This window comes from Podarcis vaucheri (genome assembly GCF_965113315.1).
Source record: "Podarcis vaucheri genome assembly, chromosome: 4".
Taxonomy (NCBI): Eukaryota; Metazoa; Chordata; class Lepidosauria; order Squamata; family Lacertidae; genus Podarcis; species Podarcis vaucheri.
Window position 1 is genome coordinate 64,404,721 of NC_138762.1, and position 26,569 is coordinate 64,431,289.

Below are 26,569 nucleotides of genomic sequence, written 5' to 3' on the forward strand. Positions count from 1 at the left end.
AATATGGTAACCCTAACTGTATATTCATAACATGTGTAAAGGAATATCACTGTATGTTGGATGGAGGCACCTTCTGTCAGTGGAGCTCCCACTCATGGAAAGTGCTTCATCCCATTTTTTGCAATCATGCCTTTCCTTTCTGTGGTCTTGCCACAGCCTGCCATATTCAGCAGAGTCCTCAGCCCTCAAAGCTTTTTTTGAAGTCTGTCAGGGGGAAAGGAGGCAGTAGTAGTCACCTTCTGCCCACTCCCTTGTGCTAGTGTGTATATAATTCAGTGTATGATTTTCTTATTGTCTATAGCTATGGATGTACGGCCACGGAATTCATACGTAAGAACTGTTCTTTGCTTTAGTGCTTGAATATAAGGCTTAACAACAAAAAGAATGTGGGTAATGGTGCATGTATGAGAGTGTATTGTATATATATATATTTTACTCTTTCCTTCAGCTTCTTTATTAACCAAGACAAATTTGCTGTAAACTACAACCCTGGCATCTTCCCACCAGATGAAAGGCTTAGGAAATATATTTCAATAAAGCTCAAGTTAAATCAATCAAATACTGTTGTCCTTCCTTCTCCATCTACCCACTGACTTCTAATGACCTGGCTCGGGAAGCCAAGACTCCTTGCCAGAAACTAGTCCTCCAGTTTTCACTGTAACACATTTCAGCTGCACCAGATGTAACATTATTAGTCAGTTTTCCATTGACTGCCAGCAAGCTAAAGTTGTCAAAAAGCATTTGGTACTGACAAAAGACGGCACAGAATTCTAACAGCGCTACAATGCAGGGCAATGCTTATACAGATAATTATTTTAGTTAGCATAGATTCATCTTGATATGGCCTGAAACTGAAAGCAATGCTTTCTGTGCCAGGACAGATATCCCTTAAATTAATATACTTCATCGACCACGTATAGAAACACAGTTAACTTCTTTTCTGAGCTATTCTCTGGTATGTGCATATATGTGTGTACACATACATAAAGAGACCTCACTTGCAATTTTTGTGGATCCCTGTTCATTAATGTAAAATGCAGCACATATTTGCTTACCAAGGACAGCTGGTAACTTTTTGCAATAAAATATGTAGCATTGATATTTGGAACTGAAAGTCTTTGCACTGAAAATATTTCCTCTGTTGTATATGCAGGTAAACTAGAAACGAGCTTACAGCAGTTGGAGTTGCTACTTGGAACAGAATATGCTGACTTCTGTTGCTGGCTCTTTTGCAATTAGTAGAATACTAGCTTCAATTTTCCAAGTGAATTTCAAGCTTGCATGTTAACCAACCATGAATGTCACTAATGTATTCCTATGTATGTGCATAGGGGAAGGCATTGCACACCTTTGAATATATAAATTCATCTGAAAATGCTATTCATACCTTGGTGGAATGTTGCCTGAAGAAGCGCAAAGAGCCATCTGAATAAAGAGGCCTAAGGCATCTTGTTGAATGTTTTATACTGTCAGATCGTGTCTTGGGTTAGAAGATTGATTTCTTATCACCAGTCACAGTATATTAAGCTTTTAAAAGGTTAAGCAGATGAGCTGAATAGTTTTAACTAGATGAGACATACTTCAGATCATTATGCCCTCATCAGAAAGCAAGGGAGCATTATACTGCCATTCATTCATCAACAGGTTGGAAAGGAATACAACAGCACTTATTTTAAATACAATTTGCTTGATTGGATTCAGATTTTCTTTAACAGACTATGTACAGATCACATTTATTTTGCAGCATAATTAAATGTCAGGAACCCTATATGGTCTTTGTGACAGGCAATAAATTATCAGAATACTATGTTGAAGCCAGCCCGTTTTACAAAATAAAGCACTCAGTTGAAATATGAGCTCACAATCTTTATCACATTTCCCCCTAGAAGATCTGTCTCTTCAGGTATGATACTAACATATTATATAATAGTCAGTGGGTATTTGTTTCCATGGTAACTAAAGTTATTGTGTTCATATTGGCATGCCCATCAAGTGTCTAAAAACCCCACAATAAAGATAAAATATTCCAAAATGCCAAGAAACATCATAGGCCAAAATAGATTATTTAGAAGTAAACCTCTGCTTTTCTGTGGAATATATTTGCAGGTAAAGCAAGCAGTTTTGAAGGCATTGTTATAAAATATGTGCTTTAGCCAGCCTAGTTGGCAAACATTACATTTACAGGAGAGCATTCCTTACTTTTCCCTTGTAGGTTAATCAATTCCAATTAAGATAAGATCTTCCAGGGTTGGGGACGCATAGTGATGGGAAAATCTGAAGAGGACCATAGTCTGGTGATAAACAAAGAGGATGGAGTCTACGTCTGTCTGTATGATACAGCTCATGCACCTTAGCCATTTAACATCTTTTCCCGAGAAAAAAAGAGAATTAAAGCATGTTCGCAGTTTCTTAAACAGAACTGTTCAAGAGAATCAGGCAGTAATTAACCTGGCTCTTTGGGACTTAAGCAATTATTAAGGAAAAGTTGTTATGTTCCAGTGGGTTGATTTTACCTCCCGAGAAGATGGTTGCACTCAGCTGATGAATTGTGTTGAGTAATGTAGTAATATATTATAAAAACAAACTTAAACAATGAGATTCTAACAATTGATTTGTTTAGAAGCAATGAAGTAAGTTAAGAACTTATAAAGTATTTTAACAAGAGTCTGGATTTAACTACATACTCAAAAACAACTTGAACTACTGAATACCAGCCTTACTAGAAAGTGGAGGGTGGTGTGGCGGTGGTGAGTCTCCATAAATATGTATGCAAACAAGTTAATTTCCAACCTTCCTACTTGTAGGAAGCATTTTTTTTTTGTAGTTTGAAAAGAGCACAGCTTCAATACTTGACAGAAGTGATAATAATTGCAACGTGTATTTTTTTTTTTATTCCACAAATCAGAATGCAAGAAAATGTCTACATATGCCACTTTTGCCATTTGTGTGTGATATTTTATCTGTTATATTAAGACAGGAATGCTATATGTGGCACAAAGAATGAGATTGTAATAGTCAGCTCCTAAGTACGTGACCACAGTTGACAGTTCTGATCATGCTACCACAATGGTGGGTAATTCATGGACCTTATTAAATCAGAGGCCCTATTCTGCTTCTAGGATGGGACATAGACTATTGGATCCTCAACGAATTTGATTCTCAAACCCTTATTGGCATATATACAGTGGTACCTCTGGTTATGTACTTAATTCGTTCCGGAGGTCTGTTCTTAACCTGAAGCACCACTTTAGCTAACGGGGCTTCCCGCTGCTGCCGCGCCGCCGGAGCATGATTTCTGCTCTCATCCTGAAGCAAAGTTCTTAACCCGAGGTACTATTTCTGGGTTAGTGGAGTCTGTAACCTGAAGCATATGTAACCCGAGGTACCACTGTACAAGATTCCAATTAAGAGCAGTATAATAAAATCACTCAGCAAAATCTGCATCTAACACTTAAGTTAATGTTGTATAATATTCGCGAAGTCTCATTTCGTGTTGCAGAAACCTGGCTGCTATCTCCATCTTAGCCCCATCCTGAGTAAACCTAAGGTAAGTAAATCCTACATTTATCTAAATGCCATTCCCTGCTAACCACCAACTGATTAATGAACTTAGATCAAATTGCCTGATGCAAGGGGCTGTGCTAAAGAACATTCATGACTGATTCTCTGTGTCTCTGTACACAGGGGCATAGTCATGCAGTGAGTGGTATTTTTGGTATCTCCCCTGTAGCACTGTTGAAGGTAGCACATTCAGTCTCACTAGCATGTACGCCCTGTGTTGATTCAGATTGGTCAAATAGGAAGGAGCATTGGCTGTTCACATTGCAGAATCTCAGACTTGGACAGACACTATTTCTGATTTGTTTGTTGACTATCAATCTGCGTTTAAATATATCAAACACAGAATTTTCTGAAAACTGAATTTTCCGCAAACAGGAAGTTTAGTGAGATTTCTGTTTCACTTTAATTTTATTCTTAATCCCTCTTATTAGTATTCAGCTGTTGACCATAACAAGACTTGCATGTATGGTTAAACAAAACATACATACAAGCTCCAGATCTCACAGGAGGAGCTAAGAGTATAGCCCACAGAAACAGTCCCGTACCTCCAATATGTTCTCATCTTCATAATGCCTGAAAATGATATCGCTTCCTACCAGCCACTTTGTAGTATAGCTTGAAAGAGTTCCAACCCAGCACAAAGACATGTGTGCCCACCATCCTTTGCAAGCTGTGGTTCAAGCCCACAACACCAGTCTTGTTATATTTTATTGATATGATATGCATATTACTTAAGCCATGTGATAAGCATTATTTGATGAGAAATATCGTCACAATTGCTGCGTATTATTCTTACTCAGAGGTTGTGTGCTGGCAACAATTGGATTAAATTTGTCTAAATGTTTATGATTAGTCATTGGTTGCTTAGAGAGCATCTTTCAAACAAGGCCTATTTGATGTGTCTTTTTTTGTGAGCAAGCTGATGCCAAAAATCAAGTCTGCAATGCGAAATATGCCAATTTAGCTCATTGTTTTTCTTTCTGGTAGTAGATTCTTTGGGCTGCAAACCTCCCACAACAACCAATTACCATTTGTAGTTCCAGTTGCTTACAGAAACACCAGTTTGTGTTTTAATCATATTCCTCATTTGCAGAACTTCAATATGATTTGCCTTGAATCTTAAGACAGATACAGAATACTTGTAAGTGGGTTCCTCGCTCCCCCAGTATCAAATATGGGAAGGGGGAATGTCACAATTTCTCAATTATGTTTCTGTGCAAAAATCTACATACATACGTAATTTTGTATGTCACCTTTCCACAGTACAAACCATGCTCAAGGTGGCTTACAGCATAACAAAAATAATCATAAACAATAAATAAAACATTAAAAAATAACAACCAAACTGAAAAATTTCCAGATAAATCACACGAAGATCTAAAATAAATATACAATAAAGCAACAACATTCCTCCCAACCCCCCCCCCCCAGCTGAAGAGTCTTTTCAGCAGCCCTAGCTTTTGCAGGTGGAAAAGGCCTGCAAAGCAGGGAATAGGTTGTCCAGGAGTCAAAGCCAAGATCATCAATACAGTTTTTGCTTTAATGAACTTAGATTGACGATAACTATGTATAAAATAAAGCTTTGAGACATATTACTGGGGCTTGGAGAATTCAGTATCCCTGTAGACATTTTAATGAGTCCTTCTGACAACACATTAGCAGTGGCTACCCTTAATCAAATGGTCATTTGCAAGTACGCAAGTCACTCCTCTTCATTCTGCAAAGTATTCATTGTTGCAAGAAAATATGTCTTACTCTGCTAATACCAACACAACAATGCATTATTTTTAGCCACTGATAACATTTGTTATTTGGATCTATGCAACAGTGGAGTGTGTGTGTGTGTGTGTGTGAGAGAGAAATGTGTATGTTCAATTTCAATCAAACTGATTTTGAATCTAGACTAGACAGAAGTGATGATGCTAAGCAGTTCTTGTGATTTTGAGAAAGTGGGCTTTACCTGCTAGGAATAGGGAAGAAATGCAATTCAGTTCACATTAAAATCCGAATTTGCCTAACTGGCACAAAAACACTGTCAACCAAAATGCAACCATCCTTTGAAATGTGCACCTCTCTGAATTTTGCAGTGCAATTCTATAGCCAAATACTGCATACAAAAATGCATATGCTAAAGGAAAGTGTGCATACAAATACATTGGTGAAAAGAACATATAGAAACACATGATACTAGGGAAATTTGCTTTGAAAAATTGTATACATTAGGGAAACTTGCATACCAAAATTAGGAAAAAGGGGCAATCCTGGACAATAATATGACTTGAAACAATAAATAAATTGCAAAGTGATGCGAAATCATGGAGATCTGAACATAAACATGAGAAAATGAGAGAAACTGAAACTGACATTACTCAGCCTATTTTTCAATTGGCAGTGGTGCTTATGAGTATTATTTTATTAGCTGTATTAGACTGGATGCAAACCCTCTTTGATTATAAGGGTGCAGTGATGATGATCCACATCCCAGTGACCACGAAACTGGATTGTTGCAATACATTAAAAATGGGTCTGAATTAAATAAAATTGTACTGGTTATTTGTTAGTATTGAGGCTGAAATTAGAAAGCTTCTTATTACTTTTAGAACTTTTAATTGGTGAGTTTATGGGTAACCCATGCCTTATCTTCCAGATGTTGTTGGACTATGACTTATATACTTCCTGACTCCTTTCCATGTTGGCTAAGTGCCACACCATCTATAGGGCACTATTTTGGCTACCCATGGCCTATCCCTAGAATGCCTTAGGAAAGGCCTTCTTTCAAGGAAACTTTCCAGTTGTTTCAAAGATTCTGATTTCTATTTGTGAAATGAACTTGTGCAAATTGAGGCCATATATTGCAGCCTTCCCCAATATGGTGCCCTTCAAATAATGTTCAACTAAACCCCCATAATCCCTCATCACCAATCCTTCTTACAAGGGTTGATGGCAGTTGTACAGTGGTACCTCGATTTACATACGCTTCAGGTTACATACGCTTCAGGTTACACACACTGCTAACCCAGAAATAGTACTTCAGGTTAAGAACTTTGCTTCAGGATGAGAACAGAAATCGTGCTCCGGTGGTGCAGCAGCAGGAGGCCCCATTAGCTAAAGTGGTGCTTCAGGTTAAGAACAGTTTCAGGTTAAGAACGGACCTCCAGAATGAATTAAGTACTTAACCCGAGGTACCACTGTAATTCTAAACATCTGGAAGGCACCAGATTGGGGAAAGGTGTTCTGTTGAACTGGTATGCATTTTACCTTAAATTGGTAAGTTTTTTATTTTCATTTTCAATGGCTTTTAAGAAATTTATGTTTGTCTTCCTTTTGATGCTTTTCTGTTGGTACATATTTTAGTTAATTTAAACTTATTTTGATATTTTTAAGAAACACAAGCGGTTATTCTTAACAGAAACCAATTAAACATACAACAAAATGTATCCAAGCAACCATATCTTCACTATTGCAATGTCTACTTTTGTATCTTTCTTTCCATCAAACAATCAAAGGTATCCTGACATTACATGATGTAACCCCACCCACCTAACAATACAATGTGAGTCACCTCGAACGCATATCAATGACATCATGAGAAGAGTATATCATTCCACCTCAATTTCTTCCTTTGTAAGATAAGTCACAGATCAAGTGAATCTCCCTTTGAAGTATTATAAGGTTGAATGACAGTGTTTGTATTTAAGTTCCAGGCCTCCTGCTTCACCCCCCGGGATAGTAAGGTCTTTCTCCTTTGGCTGCTAGGATTCATTCCTTCTCTTCAACGTCTCCAAATGTGGCAAAGCAAAACATTTAGGGACAAGAAAAGTTCCAGAAAAGGCATTAGGGGGCACAGCTCTCAAATTAAGCATGCACTAAATTCCAGCAACACCTCCGCCACCCCATGTTAGAAAATCGAAATCAAAATGTTTTTAATGTAATTGCTTTACTGATATGTTATATTTTATCTCACTTTCTTTGTAAAGGTAAGGATATCAAAAAATAAATAAAGAAAAGCAAGCAAGGCTTCAAGCATGCATGGTCCTGAACAAGCCTAAACATTAGGCTTGTTATTATTCCACCTAAACATTATTCCACCTAAACATTAGGAAGAACTTCCTGACAGTAAGAGCTGTTCGACAGTGGAATTTGCTGCCAAGGAGTGTGGTGGAGTCTCCTTCTTTGGAGGTCTTTAAGCAGAGGCTTGACAACCATATGTCAGGAGTGCTCTGATGGTGTTTCCTGCTTGGCAGGGGGTTGGACTCGATGGCCCTTGTGGTCTATTCCAACTCTATGATTCTATGATTCTAAGCCGTGTGTTTCAGTGCTGGCATCAGGCTAGGACAAATAGGAGAGGGGGAGGATTCTTCCCTTTTCTGGTGCTCGGTGTGCAATATGAGAGGCCACAAGTAGACCCTGAAAACTATGGTTTCCCAAGGAGCAGTATCACTTGAATAGTTCCCCAGGAGATACTGACAGCACTGAGCCAATGTGGTGGTGTCCTCCAGATGTTGTTAGACTACAAATCCCATCATCCTTCAGCATTGAACATGCTGGCTAAGACTGATGGGTGTAAGTGTCAACAACACCTTGAAGACACCATGTTAACTACCCCTGTTAAAACAGCATGTCATATACTAGAGAGGAGAGGAGAGGAGAGGAGAGGAGAAAGGAAAACCTCAGACCTCCCTTACTTCTGTCTGTGTGCCATGGCTTGCTGCTGCTGCCACTTCACCAGCCTTGTAACTGGATATGGGATGAGTAGGTGGATTATTTTTATCCAGATAAATTAAAATGTGAGCCAGATAAGAGTTTACAGGTTGCAATACAATGTCTCATATTTAAAGTGCATGTTGAAATTTTCTGAAACTCATATTGCTGAGCCCAGAAATGCTAGTCCTAGCAATATCCCTTCGCTATATGAATCTTTGGCCAGAACCAGCAACGCAACTATGTTCCTAATTTATGTTCTGTGCATGGGATTAAGAGTAATTAAATATCTTACTTCTGAGCAATTTGAGACAATGATAGGTAATATAAATGAAAAGAATAGAAGAAAAAGACTGTCCCGAGAGAGAAATTGACCTGAAAAGACTCTTATGATTTTTGGAAGAAAATGATGACACAGATGAGTGTCCAACCAAATGAAGCACTGTAGGGAATTGACATCTTTCTTGCAATTCTCAGAACCTGGAGTCCTACAACCACACTTAATATGTGTCCTTTTATAATGTTGAACTGCTTGCATGTATTCTTTGCAGTGTACTTATTAAAGACAAACAGAGCATTTCCATAATAACCTTCTTTTTTTTACAGTTGTGGCAATTTCAAAACAGAAGATGACACAATAAAACATGTTAGTTTTATGAAACATAGAATGTATGTTCCAAATCTGTAAGTGTTCAGTTTGTTTTGAATAATCATTTGGAAAGATTTCCCATGAGTTCAAGGCCAAACCCCAAAATGACTTATAACTGGGGCAGAAACATAACAACATGTCAAGCTTCCAATACAAAAATTAAGATAATGGCACAAATCCCTTACCAGTTAATTGGGGTGTGTGTGTGTTTATGGGGGTAGGAATACAGAAATTTTATTATTAGCACAGCTCTGTGCTATCCCCTTCTAGTGCTGCAGTGAAGGATAGCTTTGCTATAGGGGAGACAGCTGTTCTGCAGCTGCATTTTATTTTTTTACTTGATTCAATTATCAACAACCATTTTGGTTTGGTTTAACATGTTGTGTTACAGGATCTCAGTTTTCACACAAGCTACAAAATACTGGGGAATTACAGCTCTTAAGAGAGATCCCCATAACAGCAGCGTTATTTAGGCAATATTGATACTGTATGGTATCCTATCCTTTTGCTACTTACAGCTACACCAGTTCTTTGGAGATGGGTGGCTGTTGGTGGCAAAGTGCTGGACCAGTGTCCCAGATCTGCCTGTTCACTGGAATAGACACATGGAGTCTACGCAACTGAAGCTAACTTTCCATGTTAACTCGAAGAGTTAATAATTATGGTGCTAATATTACCTAATAATATTTGGTGTATACACTAAATACAATTGAATATTGTTGTTGTGTGGAAGTTGAAAATCATGTTTCAAAGATAAGAATGTGGGGGGAGTCTGGGTTTAAGTTCTTGAAACTGCTGATCTGGAAAATGAAGAGATTTTACTTCAGTCTCCAGTTACAATATTGATTCCCCTCCCCCCATTTCCTAAAAGTCATGCAATCTTGTTGTTAGACCCTTTTGATACTTCAGTGCTTTGAAAACAACCTTACAGCCTTTGCTATTTAAAAACCTGCAAGAATTGTTTCATTGTTGATGCGAGACAATTCTATCAGTCAAGCTATTATTAAATAAGATACATCTTGCTCATTTAGCCGAGATGCTCCCATCATGCCATTTTATAAGCAATTAGCTGGCAAAGGCAGGGAGCCATCACCAGTGACAGACTAGCAGGCAAGATGTGTCACTATGGTAGCAGGTGTGCAAAAATTAATCAGAATTTGTGAGGCAAGAGGGACAGTGGAGCCAACAGCAAAATAACAAAAACCACAGTGACGGCAGCTACTCTTTTATAGCAAAGGGATACTTCAAATGTCATGGCCATCACATGTAGATCCACCATGAAATGCTTCGAAATGGCAGCAGGTTTATATGCACACCTTTTAAGGTTCTTCACAACATGCATCTTACCTGTCAGATTGGGGATTTTCACACCAGGGCTATGTAGGTGTGGTGCTGCCTTAGATACAAGCCTTTTCTTTGATAGAACAGCACACACAGTGGTAGTGCCTGCAGCCAGTAAGATTCTTTCTCTCAGATTGTGGAGCCAAAAGACTCAGGTCTCTGCATCTCAGTCAAAAAGTGCAGTTTGCCCCCTTTGTTTCCCTTTTCAGACACACGAAGACCAGGATTATACTACACTTAGCTTGAGTGATGGGAAGCATGCTCCCTAGCCACCTCTGTGATAATCTTTTCCTGTTCAGAACATCCCAAAGAAGTCCTGTGCCGAGAAGCAATAATCCAACTATAAGCTTCCATGGAGGCACATCACCTGAATATCCAGGGCTGTTAATACTCCTTTGTCAACTTCAAGATTCTGGTCAGGCATTGCCTTATCAGAGCAACCCACAACGATAGGCTTCCTATTGGATTTCTATAAATAGTACTATCACAATATTTATTCTTCAATTCCTTCTTTACACTTGGCAAATACAGCACATTACTGAAGTCTTTTCATCCACATATTCTGGGAACAAACAAGTTTAAACACGACCAAAAAAATGAGCATTGATTGAATTTGATTATTTGCCACAGATGGGTAAATGCATCATAGCAACTTCAGTGCAGCCTATGGTACCCAAAGTGGGCATTCCAGGGAATAAGAGCTTGATAGGAAAACACTATATTGTCCAGTCAGCCTGACTTTCCTTGCATAGCCTTTATCTCCTATCTCCAATTGAAAAGAAGAAACAAGGGTGGTCCTTGGGGTACATGGTTTTTATTTTATTTTTAAACCCATATTTTAAAACCCTCCTCATTTTGCCCACAGACTAAATCAGTCTGGGATTAGAACCAGTCTCTGTGTTAGTCAGTTTTGAGCCTGCTAATAATGGTGTAATACTTTGTACAAGTGGAGCTTTAGCTGCCTGTCGCTTATAGGAGCAAGTGAAATGTGTCATGGGGTAAATACGACATCAACGCTGGGTCATAAGCAACATAACAGATCAACAGGGCACTTGAATCCAAAGTAAGAATGGCTTCCCTTTGGAGAAAGCTGTCAAAAGTAGCCAGCCATAATCACAAATAGAATGGTGAATTATAGAATGAAAAATTCCCTAAACTGCCCTGAAAAATCAGAGCATTTATATACAGGTCACAAGATATCCCGTTCTTCCTATTTCAGCCTCTGAATCTTTTAACCTTGTTTTCCACTGGGGTTTTGTCATGACTCTGCATATTATTTTCGCCTCCAATCACAGATAATCACTTTATGCATTCTTCTTGCTCCCTTGTAGCTTGAAGTTCTTCATTGATCCCCCACCTCCTTTCCACTGTGCTTGTATCCATGCCAACAACAAAAATGAATGAGCCTGTCTAGGACTGTTGCTATAGTGGCAGCCAACAACTCCATCATTACACACCGAAGCCATGGCAGGCAGCATTTCATGTCAACGGTGCTTGTGTATCTGTGTAATTTTGATTCTGCCCTGTAATTAAGAGCCATTTTGTTAACATAACAGAAATGAGGGGAAGGTCTGTTTTATGTTTGCTAGTGCACTGATCGCATAATAACTCAACAAAGGCACATAGTATAGCAGAAGCTTACTACAGAACCAATCTCCAGGGACCTGCTTGTTTCATTCCTATCAAGGTTTACATGTCACTGCAGATGAACTTTCCATATGTTACCTGACTGCTGGGTGGCAACTGCTCAGTTTAGCTTTCCAGAAACCTCCATATTAAATTAAAACTAATATCATATATAATATGGTAGTTTAAACAAATGGTCAGGTTGGTTTCAGTACTCTGGCTTAAAAAACAACAACCCCAATTTTTATTATTATAAATAAAATAATTATTTTGAAAGAAACTACTTGATTCTTTCTCCTGAGCCACATGGAATAAGCTGAGGTGAAAAAGTAAACATGTGAAGGTTCAGATTTTCCACAGAAAGAAACACCCTCGCCTTTTAACGGCAGCATATATTATATTTAAATAACCTCCTCTCCCATGACAAAGCAAATGAAATCCTATGATTGCAGTGTCACTTTCAGAGTTCCTCATAGTAATCAAGTAGACTATTTCCTTGAGGCATGTGTGAATAAATCTGCTAACAGACACAATGATTGCCCTGGGATGTAAAATAAGACTGCTTCTGAGATCTCACACTTCAATATAAACTGCACCTTAGGAATTGGCGCTTTTAACAAACTTACGTATTTTGCATTCTGTAACTTTTAACTCAGGGTCAGTAGGCTCTAAATAAAATACAGTCATTTGAAACTAATGCTAGTTTCAAAAGACCGATATCCATTTACACTAACTGAGAATAAGAATCCTACAAATCTTTTCTCATATATAAGCCCCACTGTGTGCAATAGTGCTTACTCACAGGTATGCCTGCATAGGATTGCAGTGCAATAATACGATTCAGGGTCTGGATTGTTTTTCATTCCTCAGTAATCATTTAGGTGAATAAAGCAATGAATGAACTTTTATGAATATGGGTCGTTAGTAATATAATATTTTTATCTATCTGCAAGGGCGGCCCATCCCATTAGGCCACCTGAAGTGACACATGAAGTTGCCACCTTCCATGCCCCTGCCGAAGTCAGGGTCCCACTGCTGCTGCTGCTGCCTGCTCCTCTCATGGCAAGGGGATGGGACATGCCCATAGAAATACATTGCTGGTGTAGCTGCCTCCCACCCCCACCCCCAAAGTGAGGATGAGCAGCAAGAGCTTGCTGAAATTTCTACTCGCTCTAACAGGGGCAGAGGCAGGAAGTGGACTTGGTGGCAGACAGGCACAGTGGCAAGATCTGCCATCTCTGAATCCCAGCAGGATCCCACCATTTGAGGCAATTGCCTCGGTGTGCCCAATGGTAATACTGGCTCCATCCATGCCCACATTGAGCTGTGATTTACCGAACTACAGTGGTACCTCGGGTTACATATGCTTCAGGTTACAGACTCCGCTAACCCAGAAATAGTATCTCAGGTTAAGAACTTTGCTTCAGGATGAGAACAGAAATCGTGTGGCAGCAGCACGCCTGCAGCGGGAGGCCCCATTAGCAAAAGTGGTGCTTCAGGTTAAGAACAGTTTCAGGTTAAGAACGGATCTCTGGAACGAATTACGGTAAGTACGGAACCAGAGGTACCACTGTATATATTTTGTACAGCTAGAATATCCAAACAGAAAAATTCATACCACCACCTTATTGCTGCCACATCAGGCTCACAAATTCTTAGCCTTATTTTCCTCCAGATCCCGCATCTCACATCTTCTCTACTAAACCTCTAACCCCCAGTTCTCTCCACTTTGAGCTCAGCTACATTATTTCTGTCTGCCCCTTCCCAACATGAAGCCTTGTCTTTAAATTCGTATCTTTCTGTATCTTCTTTTGGTCTTCAGAACCTAAACACTAATTTATGTATAAATCCCCACCCTCTTAATACTGCTTATTTCTTCACTTCCTCATTTCTTTCTTTCTCCATTGTAGGGCCAGAAGATTACTGAAGGCAGCAAATGTAATTCGATACCTCCTGCCTGCAAAACGCAGCAGCTCTGCACATTATGTAGACACGCTGAAAAGGGATGTGCAAGTAATGATTGCTATTGTCCAGGATAATGTCTGGTCACTTTGGGAATGATATGTCTGGCAGCACATGCATAAGAGGAAGAAAGGCTGTTCAAAGTAATATGCAAAACCATTTGAGATACATTTCTTGCATTGTTTAAACTCTTTTGACTTCTCTCTGAAATAATCAGATGGTTGGCTTAATGAGAATTGCCCAAATTCACTATGAATTCTGCTTTAGATTATGGACCTGAGGATAAACCTTCTTGCACATTCCCCAAGTTGTTTTGCTATTGCTACTGTTTGGGCTTCTGTCACAATCATTCAGTACAACATTTCACCTACAGAAAGACCCACTCTTAAATTACCTTTAGAAATGTTTTGGTGGCAACTCTTACTATACACCGGGTCTTGAAATATTTCTATAGAACAAAGGTTGGGTAGCATTTTGCTGTTTTAAGGGCCACATTTCTTCAGGGATAATCTCTCAGGTGGCAGGTGAGTCCAGAGCAGCCACCATCTTCTACAACTCAAGGAAACTTAGTTTTGTTTCATAGCTGCACAGCTTTCATCTCCCGCCCCCTTTCAAGACAACTTTACTAACAGGCAGACATGGCTGTCATTCTCTAGAGTGCTGCTTGTATCCGTGCTTTTGCCTGCAAAAAAAGAACAAAACCATGGTATTTCCACATGTTTACAGGTGTGACACTAGTGGCAGGTCCTGCCAGTATAGGATTCAGCTTTTAGAAGAAAGAGAATTACAATAAATCCAAGTCACTAGAAAGGATGCTGGAAGTCTCTTGTATTTTGAAGACTGATGCACAATATGGAGCATGGGTTTGTCTACGAAAATATGAAATGCTTGTGATTCTGAGTGGGGAGAAGCTATCAAACATCAAGATAGCATCTTGTCTTAATATCACTGGTGTGAACTCATTAAACTGCTTTGAAAAATCCAATGGGTTCCAAATTTCCCAATTCAACACTTCCCTATTTATATCAGCTTCCAACTCACTACAGTACAGGCATATTGAAGTCAACATGCTCAGACATGCCCCTCAAGATTAATTGAAGTGTAAAACATGGAAATAAAAGACCTCACGAATGTATTCTAAAAACCAGCTAAAGAAGGTGAAACAATATAAGGCATCTAAATGAAATTCAAACTTAACAGAGAGTGGTGGCAGCAGAAGAAACAAAAACAGAAACTTTTCTTTCATCTCTGGTGGTTTATACATGGTGCACACTCGATAAGTAAAGTGAGGATATAGAATTTCATGTGTTCATTATGAACTGTTATTATGGCTATTTATTAAATTTCTATACAACACCCGAAGATCATAGAGTGGTTTACAACATAAAAACACAAAAATGCAAAGCGCATCTACACCCAGCTGCCTGTTTCCTCCTCATGTACATAATATCTAATTCATACATCACAGTCACTGCCATATATACAAAGAAGCAACAGAGAAAGGCAAAGAATCTTTGAAAAACCGTAACAAGAAATTATGGGTGCTCCATATGTGGTCATAAAGAATAAGACCAGTGGCACACTTGAATAAAAATTGCGTTCAATTTTCTTAGTATATTTATCACCAGCATAGTCAACTAATTTTTCAAAGCAAAGTTGTCCTCTGATAAACCTTATAATGTCAGCAAGAGAAAGTGATATTATCATGAATAATGATAGTGTGCACATCCCACAATATATCATATGTTAAGACAGTGGCATTACATCATTAACATGTAGTGCTCAGGCATGGTTGCACTTGATCCATTGTATGGTCATAGGTTTGGATGAAATTTAATCAACTTAATTAAAAGTGTTTGGGCTTGCCTGCTTTATGGACCACTCAGAAGACTATGTGCTTCTGAGAAAGGTATTAATGCAGATTATTTTTTGATCAGTTGTAGATACTTGATAGTAAACCTAAACATTTGTGTTTTTTGAATCAAAATATGAGAAGACATGTTGCACATATCTGTTATGCAAGGGATGAACACCTCACTAAGATATGAAAGTCATTTATATTATTCCACAAAATTTATACACTGCTTGATTGCCTCAGAATGATTTGCAAAAAGATTAATACAATAAAATTATCAGCAAAAACAGTGAAACACAACTATTTTAAAACTATTTACTTTGTATTAATGCCACTGACATTAATAATACTGACCTGGTCCACAAGTTATCGTCACACTCATAGTCAAGAACAAGCTATATGGCTTGCAGTAAGCAAGGAGTTGCCTTGATCTTTGCTTATTTCTCATGGTTTGTTCGGGAGAAACAAACTACAATTGCTGGTTCACGCATAGCGCTAAGGCTTAGCACATAGCACTGGGGCTTGTTTCCTCCTGGCTGGGCAAAGGGAAGAGCTGAGGAGGTGCTATTAGAGCAGCATGCACTTACACACTGCTTGTTCATGATAATCCATAATTTGTTTCATACAATGGTTTATGCATCTTATGAATGAGGCCACCCATAGAATGCTTATTGAGTATGGCAATATTTAACTACACATATATGCAAAGGCAAAATATAGTTACTTTTGCTGTTTGTCCATGCAGAGATTCCCGTATCAGCTAAGCTGGAGGCAGTTAGAAGTAACCTAATTTTAAAGGCAAATTCTTTCCAAATCTATTAAACTAAGTTGACATTGTTTCTTCTAATCTGAACTCTATTACTTAGATGTTCTCATTTGGAACAAAGGAATTAAAAAGAGCAATATTTTTTTAAACAACAACAATCCGAATCAATTGAAAACCTGTATCTAAAACAATTTATAAACAAAGAAGTGTGATCTGTGCATTTAAACAAACAATATTTTACTCCCTAGCACAACTCTTTCTGCCAAAAAATGTGGCTGAAAAATCAAGTATTCACACCGCATTTGTTTTCGCTTCTATCCATGAGGGCAGTGATTTGAAGCAATTACACACAACAGTTTATCTAAATGAAAAACCACAGTATGAGAGGGCAAGATTGTCTGCTGCCTTTAAATAAACATTAAACATTACAGACATGATCTAGTCAAAAGCAAACACTTTTAAGGCACACAATCACAATATTGGAAATTTAAGCATGTGTTTAACTTTCGCATTAAAATCAGTAAGACTTAAAACATGCTGAACTTTGACTTGATTGCGCCCTGAAGGTGCTTGGTACAATCAATACTGAACATTTTTAGTATAGTCTATATGCTCCTGTGCATGAAATCCAGCTCACAAAGTATTTCTCTTCATTTCTCAGATGCTCAAATGTGGACAAGCCCTTTTGTATAAGGGTCAGAAAACCAATGGCCTTCCAAAACTGTAATTCTAATAAATTTGGATTAGTATAGGGGAAAATATGTTAAAATGAGGAGTAGATGATCAAGAACGGTGTCATTTAAATAAGCAGATGATCACCAATTTCATTTAAATTGTTACACAGTATCAATGGAATTTACCTATGTAAAAATTAAGGTAAATGTTGATATCAAGTGTTGGAGGTATAAAAGTAAATCAAATGAAGCAGGGATGTTTGATGCTAGTGTAAAAAGATTCAGTGCTTTTTGATGACTGTTGAACAAATGTTTTGACACCGAAACATCTATTGAATGATGTTTGGGGGTTGCATAAAAAAGAGGTAAGCTGTGTACTAATATGCTTTCAGCAACTAAAATGTTAATAACTAAATGAATAGTGCAAGGCAAGAAAACTTCCTTTTATAGGAGAACAGTACCATAAAGTTTGGTTTTGTTGTGGTGATGCAAAGCATTATAGATATGTTTTGTTTGGGTATGGACAATTTATGTGCACTTTATTCATATATTAAAGAGTAGGATCTGTTTTCAAGATATTAGGAATCTAGATCCTCTCATTCCCCTTTGCTGAAGTTTGTAAACAAGCCTTAATCTTATTATAAATTATTTTTTCCTCTCTGCTTTTGGTGTGTTTGTGATTAAAGTGATTAAAGACATTAATAAGCAGAATCAGAAAATTGCTAGTGGATAGAAGGCTAAGATAAAAGGTTTAGATCTGATTGGTACAAGTTGTTTTTCATGGGGATTGTGCATGGGCGTATCTATCGTATATGTGCAATTTTATCTTATTATTCTTTTCTTTATTATATATGTTGTTCTAAATAAAATAATTTCATTTGCATGACCAGGCAGTGACTACCCCAGCCCCCAGGGACCACCAGTAAGTAATAATGACACATGACCATGTGTTATGGATTAAAATTTGGCCACAACTTTATTAAACTTTCAAATGTAGAAGACCTTGGCTTAAGCATTGGGCGTATATCCATCCCAGTCCCCCCATTTACCTCAGGGTAAATGGGATATAGGGGTTCTCTGCAAGACGTATGTGTACGCAGGCAGCCCACCCCATATCCCCGCATGCAGGGTAGTTCACTGACGACCTTTCAGTGTATGTCCAGTGACACCCATATTACAACCCCTTTAAGAGGGGATCCTGGAATCCCTGCCGGGGGGGTGAGTTACCACTTCACCCCCCCCCCCATTTTAGGAAAGAAAAGACTACAGGATTATGCCCAAGGCCTTAAACCACCAAAGCTGTGATGAATTGCTACAGGGAAGACAAAACCTGCCAATGCAGGAAAATTTCTTCCCGGCTCTTCAACAGCAACCAGTCAAAGACCATAGCAGCGCCCGCTAAACAGGAATAAAAAGCTTAACCTGTAAACATGAAACATTCAACCAAGGGAGGGTTGGGTGGGTAGGTGAAGCTCCTGAGCCGACTGCCTGGCTATTGTCGGCTCCACCTCCTATTTATAAATGGGGCTGGCTCTACCTCCCAGCAGTGTAACTTGGCTACTGATGCTAGGCATGAGCCTCCAAAGAATAACACTAAGAGGCAAGCCAGCCCATACAAACTGGTAAGTTCCCCGGGGTCCGATGCATCACACGAGATCCCCCAAAGTGCTCATTCTTTTTAAAAAATCACTTGAAACTGGAGTTCTACACCCTCCCTCCCTCCACCTACCTTCACAATCCAATAGTATTTGGATCTGATTTATGTAAAAATAAGTCTCTGCTCCCCCCCCCACCAAAAAAACACCCTCTAACCAAGTTGAATTAGGAGAAGTTATCTGAGATAATTGGTTCCAGCTCTAGTCTACAGCAAGCATATGCTACAGATATTAATTCTTTCTTCCCATTTTAGCCATATGTTTTGTTGTTCTGACTAAAGCCATTGAATTAAAATATACCCTGGAGGCTAATTTTTCCTCTTTGTAGGCAACTGCAGAAATCACCACAATTATGCATGTTCTTCAGTACAATACATTTCTCAGCCTATCTTCTCTAGAGAGATGTAAGGCTGAAGAGGCATGCAAATACAATTGCTTCTCTGCAATGAGTGCAACATATGTGTGCCTTTTGTCGGAGACACTGATCACAAGAGGAAAGCTCAAAGATGCAGGCCCTTAACCAAACTTAAGTAAACTATAAAACAGGACATTATTTTTTGCCTACGGAATACCTAACCTTCTGCAACAAAAATAATGCAGCACAGAAATCTTGATGGCAGTGAAGCAGCTGTAGTTCCATTGTTATTTTCCATTTCCATTCATGAAAATGAATAGCAAATGTTCAGAATCCTGGAAGGATAACGTTGCTCATAGAGAAGATGTGCCCCAAGCACAGTAGCTTACACAGCAATCCCATGCTTGTGGTAAGTTTATGGGTGTGATAGGATCAGTGCTAGACTTGCCAGCAATGGAAAGGCCTAGGTTTCCACAGAAAGGTCTGACTGTAAGGGAGCATACTGCCTGAAAGTTAGCTGTGTGCAAAGCTTCGCAAAAAGTCTTTGTCAGCAAGTCAGGGCTTAAATTGGGATGGACACCTGATGAAGTAGATGGCAGGAACTGAGGATTCCCAGGTAAGATCCTCCCTCTATTGTGTGGGCAGGTAATCCCTCCCCTACCTGGCCTGGTCTCCTTGGCAACGCTTCCCCCAGGTGGGATTGGACAACTGACTGAGGTAGGCGGAGACCTCCAGGTATCCCACCTGAGGGAAGGCAAAGCCAAGCCTATGCTGATGGGGCCACTCCAGATCTAGGACTGCACGCGTCCACGCAAAGGGCGCCCCCCGTTTTAAGCGGGGAGCGGTCATTGCTGATGACATGGCCATAGACATGAGCATGATGAGAGTTCTTGAAGAACACAACCCAGAAAAGAGAATGTGAAATAAGACATTACCCATAGGCTAAAGGTGGCTTAACATGTTGCTTGAGACTTAAATACCATCGTAAACACAAGACATGTTGCTGAACATTTGCTCAGAATGATTCAGGCTTATGAGGAATTATGCGGAATTTACTGTAGAGTATGACTTTGCTACATGACCTTACTCTTAAAGGATACTGCAGAGAGTGGATTGCATCTATGTATCCTGGCTTTGTTGAAAATACTATAAGGGAGAAACAGCTAGTAGAAGGGGATGGGAACGGGGGGCTCTGAGCATAAACTATTCAGCACAATAAAACTGCTAATGTGTTGATGAAGAAAATCTGACATTAAGGTGACACTAAGGCACCCAGCAGAGACCAGTTGTTCAAGGGTGCAATCGTTTAGTCTATCTGTTCCATCAATTGAGCCTTCCACTAGTCCAGACCAGAAAAGGTCTAGATTCTATGTGCATCTGAGAAGGAGGCAGGCATTCTACTGCCCAGAAGAACCCATGAGGAAAGAGCTATTGTTGTTTGATGCCTCTTCTCTTAACCCTTGGCTCAGTTGGGCTCCTGGCTTGTCTGTGTTGTACAAGGTGCCTTTCATCTGCATTCTCTAATATGCATGGGGAACCTTTAGCTCAGAGCTTTCCAGTCGGTGTGACATGGCACGTTAGTGTGTCTGCTGCAGTGTCCAGGTGTGTCACACAGATGTTCCTTGTGTTCCTCCTGGGACTGAAAAGAGGTTAGTTTAACCTCCAGTTTGCTAGTAAAACTGAATTACTGTGCTGTGAAATGATGCATGTACAAAAAAGAGTGTCATCAACATGAAAAGTTTGTAAAGCTCTGTCTCCGTTTTTAATTAACTGCATTTTTAATTGTTGTAACCCACCCTGGGACCTTAGGGTGAAGCACAAGTAAAAAAGAATTAGCCATAGCAACAATCATTCAGCAAAACAGAAAGTGCAGACAGAACTCCATTGCAACTCCCTACAAAGAATTGTGAGCATTGTGTCAATTACTACATTATCTTCCTCAACAGGTGAACCCCCAAATATAGATACCAGAGTTACTGTAGTTCCCTGATTTCAGTAGTTACAGTGAGTCTTGTAGTATGCAAAAGCACCTAGGTAATATAACACTTTTATTCATCCCAAAGTCCAGAATCCGTCCCTATTAGACTTATTTGTTGCAGGTCCAGCACCCATTATTCACTTTCATTCCGATGTTTTTCTGTCTGTCCACAGGTAAGCAGGATGCCATTCAACATACCCAGTAGGAAAGATGTTCTCCACTCCACTGTCCACAAGCAAGTTAGCTGTGACCAAATGGAATCTTACTTCTGTGCTCCTGTGATGTTTCTGTCTTTGGCCTGCTATGGTTTTTGATCCTTTGCAAAGTATATAACAGATAGTAATGTAACAGACACCATGCAGTGATGAAGAAAAACCTTGTTGCTCTGCGCATGTGTATTTGGTATGGTGATGTTATAGAGTCATTCACCTATTGTCATGTATTGATTGGAGCCTTCCATGCACACATAAGTTGGGGGTATTTGTAATGCACAGTGTTGTGGCACAGATGATATGGAAATATCTCTTGGTGCTGCTGCCCCTGGGACAATGTTGTGCTATTCATTCTGCAACTAGCTGAGCAGGGGGTTGCAAATATTTTACACCAGCATTACTCCTGCCATAGCAGCAACCATGCATGCATGGACTATAAGATTCTATGTTAAATTTGAGGCATTCCCCATTTTACTATCTTCTACTGTTGATTTTTCCCTACAGTGAATAGTGTTACCGCACTCATAAAACTGAATTATCTGAAAGCTTCTTGGCACAAGACAAATATTTGGATGTAAGAAAAAGATACTAACAATGAAATAGTTCAGATGTCACCCCTCCTCCCAGATTATTCAGGTGAACAGAAATGTCACCAAAGGATTTTCTTTTTATGTGTATGAAGAATGCCTTTCTAAGGCATAAATCTCATATATTGACATCAGCTGCAATTTTTCAAGTTTCTGTCTAATTTATCTTGTGCTAATTATACATCCCTCTGGTAGAGTAAATAACAACCATTAAATTGTTCTATAATATAATGACATTGCTATGTCCTCAGTGCAAATCCATATAATACCTTCAAGCATGTAGATTTGATGGATCTTGCTGAGAAGTTAGTCCAGTGCCCATACATATCTATGGTAACAATGGTAACGTTTATCAAGCAAGCAGATTCAAAATTAGAATTGCGTGTCGAGATTCCAAAACCACCCCCTCGTTGATGAATTAGACACAAGGAGACAGATATTAGGTTAATGTTATTGGGCAGAAGTGATTATCTTCTACTGAGGCAGTGTAACATAAAATAAAATGAGGGAAGGGGGGGATAGTGCGTTTCTTTCCTCAAGACCACTTGCATTTCCAGACAGCTCCTTATAACACATTATCATTGAAACCATTTCAATTGCTGAGTGGTCTAAGTATGGATGCCAAAGGCACACATCTCTTGCTATTCAACACAAATGTGTGACATGGAGGTGGAGGCATTCTCTTCATGCTGGACCTAAATCATTTCAGCTTTTACACAGGACTTCATTTGTGTGATACTGCAAGTAAGTAAATGAAAACTTGCATTCTCTCTGCCCAGGTTAGTATCTTACAAAGGCACAATTTTACATGGGACAGCAAGTGCCCACCATGTAAAAATGAAGTTTTCTGTTACATCAGAACTATAGTCCAGCAACATCTGGAGGACCAGAGGTTCCCCACAACTAGTACGCACCTTGAACCAGAGTTTTGTTCCTGACCCCCCCCCAAAGTCACTGTGTGCTCCTGCTGTTAGACAGATTTGTACAACAACCTGAATCCCTTATGTAGCATTAAACTAAAGACAATCGGGCTGCTTGATGCTGAATATTCCATGTATGCTGCTTACTCTTGGAACACAACACTGAGATTGAAGACAGCACAGCAGGACTGACAGAAGATTAAAGGAAGTACAAAGATGTTAAACCAGCTGAATATTCAGTCTGTTTAAACTATGCTTTTGTATCAATTTTGCAGAGGCCATATAGGCATTTCTGTTTCTCCTCCCTTCTCTCAAATGAATCAAGAAACCATTCATATACCCTTTTATTCATAGGCCTCAGCGAGTGAAATGTAGCACAAAGCACAGCCTTAAGTCTTTGCACTCTGTGTTTGCTATTGATCATTAAGAGAGAGAGAGAGATCTTACATACCCACCGCAGTGTGATTAGTTTGTACTTCTCTGACTTTATTGATCATGTGTCAGTAGAAATTTTTAGTAACAAAGTATGTTCTGACAACACACTTTAAATGAAATAGTTGACGGAAAATCTCTTTTAAAACTCAAATGTCAAAATACAATTCAGGCATCCAGAAGACACATGCGCTAAAGCAAAAAATGGGAAAAGATAAGCATCTAAATAAGAGGGAAAGGCTGCTGGAAACTAAGAGGAAAGTTTCAAAAGGCAAATTTAAACCCCCCCCCCAAAGTAAAGTGCTGTTCTTTACATTCTTTCCCCCCCCCCTCTCCCCACCCCAGAAGCTAGCTACAGTGAAAACTGTTCACCTTTCCTGCGCTACAAGGTCAGATCTGCTCATTACTTTATGCCTGAGCAGTGAGTGTATGGAACTATTGTAAAGAGAAGGTGAGCTGAGAATATGAAAAGGAAAGTGGAATCGGAACAAAACGATAGGGCAGGTGTCTTAATGTTAAATCCAATGTAAATTAAACAGCTACAGGGCAGAGCCAAAATTTCCTCAGAAAATAATTTTCTATCCTTGTTTTAGAAGTTCTATCCTAGAGATTATTTGGTGAAATGGCCTCCCAAATACATGAATTTTGGGTGCATCTGTGATATTGTTTGATAGTATTCTAATATTGTTGAAGGAATCAATGAGCTCATCTGCTTCTGCTTGTCGCTCTCCTCTCTTAGCCACCAGTATTAACTAACAATAGGGATTAATTAAATATGGTGTGGCCCAACATTTATTGGAAGAGAGCATTCTCTTCCAACCCAGCCAGAAAATTCCACACACACCCAAAATTGACAAATTGCCCCTCTTAATTTTTGCTCCCCAAATATCATGGACATGTTGGGACGGCCACATTCACTCAGCCCTGTGGGGCAAATGCTTGGGAAAAACAATAGCTATTTTGATATGAACATGGCATCAAAGTATGCACAGAAAGGTGAGGAAAGTACCGTATTTTTCGCCCCATAGGGCGCACCACCCCATAGGACGCACCTAGGTTTTTTTGGGGGGGGGATAAAGGGGAAAAAAATATTCTCCCCCTCAGGCGTGGCGCTGGCGCGGGGGAAGCCCGAGCTTCCCCCAATCCCAGCCCCGAGAACAGCCTGCTATCCGCAAGCCTAGGGAGGCTAGCGGTAAGTCGCGCCGGTCTCCCCAGGATTCGGAATGCAGGCAGCTCTGTGCAGCCATCGGGAGGCGTGCGCGACTTCGCGCCCCGCTTCCGATGGCTGCGCAGAGCTGAGCTCCCCCCGGGACTGCAGGCAGCTCTGCGCAACCCTCGGGAGGCGGCCGCGAAGTGGCGCCGGTCTCCCAAGGGTTGCACAGAGCTTCCTGAAGCCTGGAGAGCGAGAGGGGTCGGTGCGCACCGACCCCTCTTGCTCTCCAGGCTTCAGCGAAAGCCTGCATTCACCCCATAGGACACACACACATTTCCCCTTCATTTTTGGAGGGGGAAAAGTGCGTCCTATAGGGCAAAAAATATGGTATTTGTGCAGATGATCTAAACAGTCGGGGGAAGTGGCAACAGAGGGACAGTAAAATATAAAACCAAGTTTCTTAGGGCACATGCAGCCTGAAATATATTATAGCTGTTGTGGTGCCAGAAGCATCTACAATCTAGTTTAGAGCCAAAGGGCACAATCAAAACCCCTGACCCATCACACTGAGAGGTTTGGATGGAGGTCTCCCTCTGCCCAGTCCAGAACAGCTCTGCTGCTCTCTGCTTTTGGACAGCCTATCCTCTGGTGGTAGCTCATGCAAAATCCTGAAACAAGATGTTTGGGGGCAGGGAGGGGCTGAGCCACTCCTCTGTTACCAGGCAGGGTCTCTAAAGATGGCCTGGGGCAGCAATTGGTTCACTGGGTTGCTGGGGTAAAAGTTATGTTACAGTTTTGGTGGGAGGGTTTAAAATGTTTAATACTCTGCACGCAGCCTGGAGCTTTCTCTTTGCTGCGTGCAACGGATCACCCGCCCACCCACCCTTGAGTAAGGGGTTGTTGCATTGACCTTGCTATGCCTGTCATGGGGTCGTCTGCCGTTGGGGCAGGGGCCTGGTAGTAATTTTGTCCATCTGGGAATTCCGTTAAAGGAATCCTGGGGCTTGCCATCTTTTCGTCCAATCCCTGGAATGGGACTAGGGCCGGCAAGCCTTCGGGGAGCAGGCGGGTGAGAATTGAGGGTCTGCGACTCAGCTCCATTTCTCCCTGACTTGTTTTCCCGCACTGGCTTTCGGTGGTGCCCGGAAGTCAGTTCTGTCCCCAGGCGGGGGGACAGGTAGTCTTAACCAATGCCTAAACAACCACTCACGGTTTTGTATTTAAATAAAGTTGTGGCCAAAATTATGCCACAATGCCTTCTTTGCCTCAGTCCTCAATGCCTTCTTTGCCTCAGTCTTCTCCGATAAAGAAAACAATGCCCGACCTGAAGAATTTGGAGCAAATGATTCAGCAGAGGAAACACAGCCCAGAATAATTAAGGAGACAGTACAAGAATACTTGGCTTGGTTGACCACAAACTTGTCATGAGCCAACAGTGTGACACGGCAGCTAAAAAAGCCAATGCAATTCTGGGCTGCATCAATAGGAGTATAGCATCTAGATCAAGGGAAGTAATAGTGCCACTGTATTCTGCTCTGGTCAGACCACACCTGGAGTACTGTGTCCAGTTCTGGGCACCACAGTTCAAGAAGGACACTGACAAACTGGAACGTGTCCAGAGGAGGGCAACCAAAATGGTCAAAGGCCTGGAAACGATGCCTTATGAGGAACGGCTAAGGGAGCTGGGCATGTTTAGCCTGGAGAAGAGGAGGTTAAGGGGTGATATGATAGCCATGTTCAAATATATAAAAGGATGTCACATAGAGGAGGGAGAAAGGTTGTTTTCTGCTGCTCCAGAGAAGCGGATACGGAGCAATGGATCCAAACTACAAGAAAGAAGATTCCATCTAAACATTAGGAAGAACTTCCTGACAGTAAGAGCTGTTCAACAGTGGAATTTGCTGCCAAGGAGTGTGGTGGAGTCTCGTACTTTGGAGGTCTTTAAGCAGAGGCTTGACAACCATATGTCAGGAGTGCTCTGATGGTGTTTCCTGCTTGGCAGGGGGTTGGACTCGATGGCTCTTGCGGTCTATTCCAACTCTATGATTCTATGCCAAAAACCTTAAATAAAAATTAAGTGTGCGTTGTGAGTTATTTGGGGGGTGGCTTGGGGACCTCGACACGCAAAACACTAATGGGGTA

The 26,569-nt window shown here is 40.3% G+C and overlaps 1 protein-coding gene across 5 annotated transcripts in view; it reads right to left on the reverse strand.

The window, feature by feature from the left end:
- IL1RAPL1 (interleukin 1 receptor accessory protein like 1) overlaps positions 1 to 26,569 on the reverse strand; it is a 653,479-nt gene that overhangs the window by 188,158 nt on the left and 438,752 nt on the right. The window lies entirely within an intron of this gene.